A 12583-nucleotide genomic window follows, 5' to 3' on the forward strand; every position below is an offset into this window, starting at 1 on the left:
GGTGTGATAGAGTGGAGGTGGGGACTAATTTGCATATTCAAATAACATTTTCAAATACACTCTTTAGGTTTTATAATAATTTCAAATCCAATCATTCAATAGTTGACCCAGTTGATATCCGTCACATTATGTAAGTATGGGTTGTGTTGACTTTGTAATGAGAAGCAAATGAGGCTTCAGTCCGGCTTCTGAAACTTCTGTTTCTAATTCATGTTATATACACAAAGCCTTGTGTGCAGTCTGAAATCTGCATACAGTCCCACGCAGAGCCTACACACAATTATGGAGATCATACACCGTGGTTTAGTCAACATAAATATTTGCACTTGGGCCAGTCTGCCTTGTGTGATCTTAATTCATGTCACGCTTCTGCAAGAACCAGTGAGGTATGTTCTCACACATCAAATGATTTCGATTGACCTTCTGTTTACCATATTTGATGTACTCTATGTATTTGTGTTGACCAATGTTTAAATGTGAATGGATGGCCAACATTATGAGGGAATAAACAAAGAGAAACGAAAGCCTTACGGGTTTGGAAGGACATGAGGGTGAGTAAATGATCAGTGAGCAAATGAACAGAATTTTTGGGTAAAATTATCACTTAAACAAAAATACACTGAAAAGTGTTTCTATTTCAAAGATATACTGTTCTTCAAACTTTGTTCATCAAAGAATCTTGATGAAAGAACACTTTCCACATTTTTAAACTAATAATAATAATAATAAGTAGAAGAAGATTTTTCGAGTTCTTGAGTACCAAATCATTCTATTAAAATAATTTATTAAGGATCATATTTGACATAAAACTTGATGGTAATTTTGTATTATTTTGAAGTGTAAGCTAAAAGTCACCATTTTTAAAAGCTTTCAGTGAAACTTGACTATTAAAACTTTGATGGTAATTTTGTTCTGAAATACAGACAAATATGAGTTATTTTCAAAAGTAAAATTAATACTATTTATGGTCCATTAAAACCAATTGCGAATGAAAGTGAAATAGCAAAACTAAATAAAAATTAAAACCAGTGAAATTTGAAAAAACTACTACAACTCGTGTGTAATTATGAAATAATTATGATTATTTTCAACATTGGTTCTACTCGCTGTAAATTGTTGGAGGTGATGACATCATCTCTGCTTCTTTCCCAATCCTCTTTGATTAACGCCCAGTTCCCTTCTTCTTTTCCCATGCCTGGATTTTTCCCATGCCTGGATTTTTCCCCACTGTAATGTGTAAATAAACTGTGTATTTGCCTTAAACAACTTGGTTTCACTTGCTTACTTTGACATCACACCGAATTATTCCCTATACCCCTTAATAACTTCAGGGGACGTAACATTGTGCAATAGTCTGGACATTGCAGGTTGAATGTAGCACTGGAATGACATCCATAACGATGGGTGTAGAGTTTTGCCTGTTGCTAAACCCCAATTTTACAGTAGGAAGGATTGAAACATCTGGAGGTTAACCACTATGCTGGGATCACCAGTTAAATGGTGGCGGGTCTGGGCTGTGGTTCAAACCCGGCATCTCTTGGCCCCTTTTCTGCACAGGGGTACCGGAGCGATTGCATGGAAAAGCAGTTAAAGTGGCAATGGCAATAGTGATGAACAAGTTTCCATCGAGTCTCCCGAAGAAGAAGTTGTGTTGCCAAGTTTTAGTTAACTGAATCAGAACTCAACATGACCTCTTTTTTTTTTTTCAAGAAAAGCAGGGTCATGGATCCCTAATGGATCATGTTAAATCCATTGTCCAATCTTGCGGTAAACTTGGACTCTGCAAAGCAGGTTGTTTCTAAGGACTCTTCTATTCACCAATTTCGCTTAATCTCAACCTTTTGTTCACCCCAAAGCTGGATTACTTTGCGTCTTGTAATGCATTTAACATCTATTTTAGGACATCATATACCAAAGCATGAACTCATTGGATTGTTTTTTTCCCGTTATTAGTAGGGTTGGGAACTGAGAACCAGTTCTTTGTCAGATCCACTTAAAAAATAAAATAGGTTCTGTTAACTGTTCTCTCTTGTTGCACTGCTCCACCAATGCTGAAAGAATATTCAAGGTTCTTGCAATATTTATTCAACACCACAACTGAATGTACAGAACAGGTAGTACAACTAGTGTAATCTGATTCCTGAATGAATGACTCTGAGTTGGTTCTTTTTAATTAATCAAACGTATTCAACTTTCTACTGACTGACTACTGACTTCTTTCCTTTCAAATTTTACATACTGGTTGTTCTTATGACAACATGAAATATTTTTAGTTTGTTAGGATTACTCTTATATGTAGCTCAGGCCAATTAAACTACCTGTGCAAAACATATCTTGTGCAAAAAAAGTTTGGTAGCACTTTACAATAAGGTTCCATTATTAGTTAATAAACTTACATTGAAAAATGGTTGTAAAGCATTTAATATCTTAAACGTTTGTACAGAATTTAAACAGCTAGCATATCTTTAAGAGTGGCGCTCTTAAATTATGATGGCGGATGTTGGTGCGGGTACATCGGCAAGTAAATCTTGAATAAAACCAGTGATTTACATGGCTATCGATGGCCAAGTTATAGAGGTAGCATGGCGATAGTTTCACTGTTACGTTGATGGTACTCAGCTCTATATTTCTTCAAGGCAAGATAAAATATACCAATTCAGGAATGCATAGTTGACATAAAAAAAAAATGGATGACCAGTAATTTCCTACTACTAAATGAACTAACTTCAGTCTCTGCTGATTTCAGAGGAGGAGATGGTGGGTGGGGTTGTGACTTGAAGAAAGCGTATACCGCCCTGGTGGTTGATGTAAACTCACTGTCGCGGTGTTGTCCAACATGTGCTTGCCCTTAATCAAATGCCGAAACCTCCTCAGGTGCCAGAAGCAAAGTCAACAACTCAAGGTAGTGCCAATGCATTCGAAGTCCCATCTAGGTGTCACGGTGTCAGGTTTGTGTTCTCCAGGTGTCCACTAGATGTCCTCCTTTCCCACGGTGTCAGTCACATTTTGAAACTACATTCCCCACGATCCTTGTCTCATCAATGCACTCAGCTGTTCTTTATCACTAATCATTGCACTCAGTCAATTCCCCATTAGCATTGTCATTTCCCTGTGTATATAACCCTGTCTGTTTTAGTATGTGTCACGGAGTCCTTGTATATTCACGCCTCTTCTGAGTTCTGTTATTGCCCGTTGTCTTGTTCTTGTTTATGTCTGATTGCTACCTTGGTTTTGACCCTTGCCTGGACTGTTTCTGATTAACGGATTACCCTTATAATAAACATACTTACTGCGATTGGATCTTCGCCCTATTTTCTGTGTGAGATCGTGACACTAGGACCCTGAAACTGCATGCCCGTTGCATATGGCGCCCCAGCCTGTCTTGGATGCATCTGTTGTAACAACAACAAGCCTGGACACTTGTTCTAAGGTACAACAAGGTCTGTCCAAGGGCTGAATGTGCAACGACACACCAGAGTGATGGTCACACGGTGTGTGCCACTGCGCCAAGCCCATCTTGGGACTCGGACATATGGCCAGTGCTGAAGTGTTCTCATATACATCAAGCCATATTCCCCAGGAATGTTTGAGAGGGACCATTGTCTTGTACTTGAACAAATTAAAGCAATTCAGCACTGAATGAGCACGGTCTTCTGAAAGACGTGCTGACATTGTGAACGAGTCCAACTTCACACTAAGAGAAGAGATGCTCTGCACAGGGGAGCTCTTCTCCCAGTTGACCTGAAGTCCCAGTCAGGCTATGTGCTCAAGGACCATGTCCCTGTGTGCACACAACAACTCTCAAGAGCTAAAATTAGCCAGTCATCAAGATAGTTGAGGATGTGAATGCACACTTCTCTAAGTGGGGCAAGAGTGCCCTCTGTCACTTTGGTAAAGACGACAGGTGACAAGGACAACTAGAAGGGAAGAACCTTGTACTGGTATGCTTCTACATCAGTGTTATTCACCTGTCATTTCCCTCTGAATTTAGGGATAACTTATGGGTAGGGTTAGGTTTAAACTTTCGGACAGGAATGTTGTTCCAGGAATCTTGGCTGGAGGGACGGGCTCTATTGCGTCCTTCTCTAGGAGGACTGACAGCAGCATTCTCGCCTCGTACTGATGTAAAAAGAACTCTGTTGTACCTGGGTGGGCGACTGGCGAATTGAATTGCATAGCCGAGCCGAATCGTCCTGAGAAGCCAGCCTGACACGTTGGCGAGTGTTCACCAAAGTCCAAACTCCGTACCAGCGGAACTAAAGGAACTATGTTTGGCTTGTACCATTGTGGAACAAGGCTGACCAACCTGGGAGACTTCGTGTCCCTCAGTGTTTGTGGTGTAATGTGTGCTAAAGCACTTACCTTGTTCCGGGTGTCTGCTGTGACAGCAACAGAACGTGAGGAGGCAATATGTTCACATCTATCCAGGCTCTGTTGCCTTTGCACTGAGGCTCAACCCCAGTAATCAATCGTTCAGCCGAGAACGCTCAGGGCAGGGTGAAGGAGTCCACTCAAGCTGCTCAGGAAAGCATGGCCGCCAACTCAGCCTCAGACTGGGCCACTGCACCCGAGGGTGGGTGTCAAGTCGAGTCTTCAGCCTCAGAAGGATCTAGCCTGCCCTCTGATGCTGAGCCAAACCCATCCAGAAACTCAACTGGAAGACATGAGCGGGTGGAGGAATGGGAGGTTCACTGGGACTTGCCCGGCAAGAAGCTCCCCCATCACATCTCCTTTCTCACCCTCAGCAGATCAGTCTTTTTAGATTGGTCTACTCTGCTCTGATTGGTCAGATAGCCCAGTCTTTTTAGATTGGTCTACTCAGCTCTGACTGGTCAGATGGCCCAGTCTTTTAGATTGGTCTACTCTGCTCTGATTGGTCAGATGGCCCAGTCTGTTGTGATTGGTCTACTCTGCTCTGATTGGTCAGATGGCCCAGTCTTTTAGATTGGTCTACTCTGCTCTGATTGGTCAGATGGCCCAGTCTTTTAGATTGGTCTACTCTGCTCTGATTGGTCAGATGGCCCAGTCTGTTGTGATTGGTCTACTCTGCTCTGATTGGTCAGATGGCCCAGTCTGTTGTGATTGGTCTACTCTGCTCTGATTGGTCAGATGGCCCAGTCTGTTGTGATTGGTCTACTCTGCTCTGATTGGTCAGATGGCCCAGTCTGTTTAGATTGGTCTACTCTGCTCTGATTGGTCAGATGGCCCAGTCTTTTAGATTGGTCTACTCTGCTCTGATTGGTCAGATGGCCCAGTCTTTTAGATTGGTCTACTCTGCTCTGATTGGTCAGATGGCCCAGTCTGTTTAGATTGGTCTACTCTGCTCTGATTGGTCAGATGGCCCAGTCTTTTAGATTGGTCTACTCTGCTCTGATTGGTCAGATGGCCCAGTCTTTTAGATTGGTCTACTCAGCTCTGATTGGTCAGATGGCCCAGTCTGTTGTGATTGGTCTACTCTGCTCTGATTGGTCAGATGGCCCAGTCTGTTTAGACTGGTCTACTCTGCTCTGATTGGTCAGATGGCCCAGTCTTTTAGATTGGTCTACTCTGCTCTGATTGGTCAGATGGCCCAGTCTTTTAGATTGGTCTACTCTGCTCTGATTGGTCAGATGGCCCAGTCTGTTGTGATTGGTCTACTCTTCTCTGATTGGTCAGATGGCCCAGTCTGTTGTGATTGGTCTACTCTGCTCTGATTGGTCAGATGGCCCAGTCTGTTGTGATTGGTCTACTCTGCTCTGATTGGTCAGATGGCCCATTCCGTTGTGATTGGTCTACTCTGCTCTGATTGGTCAGATGGCCCAGTCTGTTGTGATTGGTCTACTCTGCTCTGATTCGTCAGATGGCCCAGTCTGTTTAGATTGGTCTACTCTGCTCTGATTGGTCAGATGGCCCAGTCTGTTTAGATTGGTCTACTCTGCTCTGATTGGTCAGATGGCCCAGTCTGTTGTGATTGGTCTACTCTGCTCTGATTGGTCAGATGGCCCTGTCTGTTTAGATTGGTCTACTCTGCTCTGATTGGTCAGATGGCCCAGTCTGTTGTGATTGGTCTACTCTGCTCTGATTCGTCAGATGGCCCAGTCTGTTTAGATTGGTCTACTCTGCTCTGATTGGTCAGATGGCTCAGTCTGTTGTAATTGGTCTACTCTGCTCTGATTGGTCAGATGGCCCAGTCTGTTGTGATTGGTCTACTCTGCTCTGATTGGTCAGATGGCCAGTCTGTTTAGATTGGTCTACTCTGCTCTGATTGGTCAGATGGCCCAGTCTGTTGTGATTGGTCTACTCTGCTCTAATTGGTCAGATGGCCCTGTCTGTTTAGATTGGTCTACTCTGCTCTGATTGGTCAGATGGCCCAGTCTGTTGTGATTGGTCTACTCTGCTCTGATTGGTCAGATGGCCCAGTCTGTTGTGATTGGTCTACTCTGCTCTGATTGGTCAGATGGCCCAGTCTGTTGTGATTGGTCTACTCTGCTCTGATTGGTCAGATGGCCCAGTCTTTTAGATTGGTCTACTCTGCTCTGATTGGTCAGATGGCCCAGTCTTTTAGATTGGTCTACTCTGCTCTGATTGGTCAGATGGCCCAGTCTGTTGTGATTGGTCTACTCTGCTCTGATTGGTCAGATGGCCCAGTCTGTTGTGATTGGTCTACTCTGCTCTGATTGGTCAGATGGCCCAGTCTGTTGTGATTGGTCTACTCTGCTCTGATTGGTCAGATGGCCCAGTCTGTTTAGATTGGTCTACTCTGCTCTGATTGGTCAGATGGCCCAGTCTTTTAGATTGGTCTACTCTGCTCTGATTGGTCAGATGGCCCAGTCTTTTAGATTGGTCTACTCTGCTCTGATTGGTCAGATGGCCCAGTCTGTTTAGATTGGTCTACTCTGCTCTGATTGGTCAGATGGCCCAGTCTTTTAGATTGGTCTACTCTGCTCTGATTGGTCAGATGGCCCAGTCTTTTAGATTGGTCTACTCAGCTCTGATTGGTCAGATGGCCCAGTCTGTTGTGATTGGTCTACTCTGCTCTGATTGGTCAGATGGCCCAGTCTGTTTAGACTGGTCTACTCTGCTCTGATTGGTCAGATGGCCCAGTCTTTTAGATTGGTCTACTCTGCTCTGATTGGTCAGATGGCCCAGTCTTTTAGATTGGTCTACTCTGCTCTGATTGGTCAGATGGCCCAGTCTGTTGTGATTGGTCTACTCTTCTCTGATTGGTCAGATGGCCCAGTCTGTTGTGATTGGTCTACTCTGCTCTGATTGGTCAGATGGCCCAGTCTGTTGTGATTGGTCTACTCTGCTCTGATTGGTCAGATGGCCCATTCCGTTGTGATTGGTCTACTCTGCTCTGATTGGTCAGATGGCCCAGTCTGTTGTGATTGGTCTACTCTGCTCTGATTCGTCAGATGGCCCAGTCTGTTTAGATTGGTCTACTCTGCTCTGATTGGTCAGATGGCCCAGTCTGTTTAGATTGGTCTACTCTGCTCTGATTGGTCAGATGGCCCAGTCTGTTGTGATTGGTCTACTCTGCTCTGATTGGTCAGATGGCCCTGTCTGTTTAGATTGGTCTACTCTGCTCTGATTGGTCAGATGGCCCAGTCTGTTGTGATTGGTCTACTCTGCTCTGATTCGTCAGATGGCCCAGTCTGTTTAGATTGGTCTACTCTGCTCTGATTGGTCAGATGGCTCAGTCTGTTGTAATTGGTCTACTCTGCTCTGATTGGTCAGATGGCCCAGTCTGTTGTGATTGGTCTACTCTGCTCTGATTGGTCAGATGGCCAGTCTGTTTAGATTGGTCTACTCTGCTCTGATTGGTCAGATGGCCCAGTCTGTTGTGATTGGTCTACTCTGCTCTAATTGGTCAGATGGCCCTGTCTGTTTAGATTGGTCTACTCTGCTCTGATTGGTCAGATGGCCCAGTCTGTTGTGATTGGTCTACTCTGCTCTGATTGGTCAGATGGCCCAGTCTGTTGTGATTGGTCTACTCTGCTCTGATTGGTCAGATGGCTCAGTCTGTTGTGATTGGTCTACTCTGCTCTGATTGGTTAGATGGCCTGACTGGTCTGCTCTGCTCTGATTGGTCAGATGGCTCAGTCTGTTGTGATTGGTCTACCCTGCTCTGATTGGTCAGATGGCCCATTCAGTTTAGATTGGTCTACCCTGCTATGATTGGTCAGATGACCCAGTCTGTTGTGATTGGTCTACTCTGCTCTGATTGGTCAGATGGCTCAGTCTGTTGTGATTGGTGTGATGGCCCGGTCTGTCTACCAATTACAGCGTGTGTCGAAACTAAACGGCCATTACTAAAACTAAACGGCCCTTACCATATGTGAATTTCAGCAGTGGATCTTCCTCAGCATTTGATACACAGTGATACAAACAGTAACGATGGTGTCGGTTTTACTGTATTAAATTCCTGCCCAAGATTCCAGGATTTGCTTTAAAAGCTTCTTCTCGACATGTTGACTACACAAAGCAAACATTTCCAGGCTTCAGCTACAACTACAGTATTTAAGGGCGGGCCAAAGTAGATGTTGTTTGTCAGCATCCAATGAAAACCATAGACTGGCATTATGCAATTTGTTACAAACCTACAAAGGTTCATGAAGACTGGAATTACTGATGACTTGTTTCAGGCAGTTCAGAATCGGTTCTTTCTTTTTGTAGACAATAACTCCATTTATCTGCACTTTGATCTTTGAAACTTTGCAGACTTTTAACATTCCCAAAAAGCAATCTTACACATTATATAATAGGGGCACTTTAAATCTCATAATTGTTCAAGGAGTAATTTAATCTTTTATTCAATTAAGTTCTTGAAAATTTCAAATAAATAGCCATTCTCAGAGAACGCTTTTGGACACCTGAACATTAAAAAGGTATTTCTGCCCTTTTTCATCATTAAATTGATTTATCATCTGAAATATAGACATCATGCATGGAAATATCTCATTTTATTACATAAGTATAAGAATACATGCGAAATACAGAAAGATAGCGTTCCCACATCAAATGAATACATTTACAAACCAAACCATTATACTTATATAATACAATATTGTTGTTTAATTAGTTTGGGTTTGACTGTTAAGTCACTATTACAAATGAAATGGCTTTCTGCAGATCTTGACTGGGAGCTTTGTTTGCTACAGTCTTGTTTTTGGTTTAATGAGTATTAAATCAATCAGCTGAGATTGATAAAGTAGTTGACAGCCTTTTGAGACCCATTCAAACACCATCTGTGCCTGAAAGATAGCTGAATGTGTTTTCACTCTCTTTGAAAACCCCATCATGGTTGCAGAGATCATCTGCTTGTTTATCTATGCCTTTTAAGACTTTTATTATTAAAATCGGTTTACAGTTTGGCTTTTGTGGACAGAAGACCAGTATTTAAAAACTGATTCAGTCATCATTCTGTCTCTTTATCCACATCAGTGCTTCCTACAAGCTAAAACAAGCGCATTACAGAAATTAAAAACTAATTAGCTATTCCACCAAGCAATGCATGGTATTAATAAATCACATTAATAAAACAAGTGGTTGCACCTCAACTCTAATTTATCCTCAACGACGTTAAAGAAAAAGCACATTCTGTCCTCACGTCTTACCAAAACGTAGGAACGCAAAATAAGACATTTCAAAGAATGTTCACGATGCTCATTTCCATCCAATGAAAGTTAATGGAAACCAACTTTTGTTGAATGGAAAAGAGTAGTGTGAGCATTCTTCAAAACTTCTCCTCTCATTTCCTACGCTTCTTCATTTTTAGGAGAATTATTGCTCTGGAATATTTTTTAAGCTTCACAGGAATGTAAAATATCAGTATTGTATAACTTGCCACTGTTATTTCTGTTACTTATATGTTTAGCTTAATTTTGCTCATTTAAAAAATATGTATTCCTCATTAATGGGTTGTAGAAACAATCTTGGTCTTTTCGATGTTTTTTTTTAAAATAAATATATTCAATGAGTCATGCAGTTTGTCTGACAATAGCTTAAATTCAAGAAAGGAAAAAAAAAGGAAAACCGGTTGGTGTTTTATATGTTTTGCCAGTAAAGTATATTGAGTAGCGGAAGGGAGCCCTTGCAGTGACCGGGAAAGCAAGCTGCTATAAACCAAGCGCTCTCAGCTTTATAAGACTCGCGGCCACCATCTCTCTAGGAGGAGATTTTTTTTCTAAATTATTACCATCATTTGTCATCACATTAGCAACTGGCTCCGATCCTGGGAAGTTGAGCTTTTAAAACGGCACTGCCAAAATCAGAATCTAGTCGACACTCATGAACCTAAAAACTTAAGTCTTTTAAGCAAGGATTGTGGTCACATTGTGCTATTTATAGCTCTCTTACCTCATAGACAAATCTGCCCTACTGTACTTCCTTTTACGAGTGCATTAAGAATGAGTTGGCATGCGATATGCAAACATACACAGGTGGATGTCCGTGGGTGAGGTCACACTTTTTTTACGTATTACGAAAACATATAGATTGCGATTTTTTTGTGCTGTAACTAAATAACCACCTAGCTAACCAGTCGAACAACACTCTAGTGAGGGGTCAAGATGGCGCCTGTGTAAGTCGTGTTGTTAGTTAATCTTAAACATTAATGTGTCCTCATGTGAGTACAAACAGTATTAATGAGGAAAAAAACGAGAACTTCCTCTTTGTATATTGATGACACTATTGTTGACAAAAGAATTTCAAAATGTATTTCAGACTTTTATCAAAAATGATATACGTCATCTTTTAAACCTGATTCAAGTGCTTTATTTTTTAGCAAAACACTACCCTTCACTCACTGTCTAAGTATAAATGACAAAAACCCTTGTGAAGAGGAGATGTCATTGAATGAATTAGACAATATCATTAAAAAAAAGTCCTTTTAACAAAAGCCCAGGACCTGATGGTTTGCATTTTGAGTTTTATAGATTTTTGTTTTTGGGGGAAGATATTACAGAGTTTATTTTAAAGGTGTTTAATGAGTGTTTAAAAAATGGAGAACTTACAGAATCTATGAAACAGGGAGTTATTACACTACCAAAACCTAATAAAGACGTGTTGCAACTGGCGCCCAATTGCGCTACTTAACTCAGATTACAAGTTATTAGCGTCTCTGTATGCAAATAAGTTGAAACCATGTTTGGAGGAAATCATATCTGTCACCCAGTCTGGATTTATGAAGGGAAGACATATTTCTAATAACATCAGACTGGTGTTAGATCTTCTAGCTTATTCATATGTGGTAAATGAGGAAGCTCTTATTTTGTTTATAGATTTTTATAAGGCTTTCGATATCGTGGAGCACAGTTTCATGCATCAAGCTCTACGTCAGTTTGGTTTTGACTCAACCTTTATAAATATGGTCCACACACTTTATAATATCTCAAGTAGTGTTTCTTTATCCGGCAGTACATGCTCTCGTTTTATTATCCAAAGAGGCATTAGACTGGGATTTCCCCGTTTTTATTAGTAGCTGAAACTTTAAATCTTTACACTCTTCATTGTGCTCAAATTAAAGGTGTTGAGATAAAAGATTTCACTTTAACTATTAGTCAACTCGCCAATGACACTTGTTTATTTCTGAATATCGAATCTGTTGTTTCGAGAATATCTGGAATACAGGTTAAATAGTTAGTTAGATACTTGGGTAATTAGCAAATCAGCCTCAGAGAGAATTACAGAAAATTTTCCACAAAGATTACAAAAAAACATAATTAAAAGTGTATCAGAAGGAGGATTAAATGCTTTAGATTTTGAAACTATTAATAATATATTTTAAACTAATTGGATCAAGCACTGTCTTTGTGGGAAGAATTGTCCATGGTTATATATTCCCCAAGCTAATCTTTAATAAATGTGTTGGTCTTAACTTTTTACTTGCTTGTGATTTTAAATGTTGTCTAATTTTCACAAACAAGCTTTGGATGCGTGGAAATTGGTCTTTAAACACAAATTTTCTCCCCATTATTGTGTTATTTGGAATAATCAATATATATTATTCAAAAACAAGACTTTTTTTTTTTTTTTTTTAGTGAGTGCTTTGGGTTTGATAAAGGTTTAGTTTTGGTTACAGACTTATTAAATAAGTCAGGTGACCTATATAATTACACTGGATTTGTCAATAATTTTGGGACATCTGTATCTTCAAAAGAATATTTAAAACTGATTCATTGTATTTGCCCGAAATTACTTCACCTTATCAGAATTGAAAAGATGTATAATCCTGTAATTGGTTTTCTTCCGGCTCTCACTGTTGGGGGCCTTTCTATTAGGGATAAAACATTTAATAATGTTTATATTAGAAAAATCTTAACTAAAGAAAACAGAAACAATTGTACATTTATTTTTTAGTTGTAATTATTTTGGTCCAAAGTTTTACAAATTTGTCACTATAACTGATATAATGGTCTTGTTCATGGATTGTGATACTGGTTTACTGGAAATGGATAATATAATTAAAATTTTGATTTTATTTGGAAAATATCATATACATAAAGCAAAATGTATGTTAACTGTGCCACATGGTAGACTATTTTCCACTGACTTAAAGATTTTTTATGTCTCTCTGACTTCAGTGCAGAACAACCGTAAAGCT

The sequence above is a fragment of the Scardinius erythrophthalmus genome, assembly GCF_964197995.2.
Source record: "Scardinius erythrophthalmus genome assembly, chromosome: 14".
In the NCBI taxonomy this organism is placed as follows: domain Eukaryota; kingdom Metazoa; phylum Chordata; class Actinopteri; order Cypriniformes; family Leuciscidae; genus Scardinius; species Scardinius erythrophthalmus.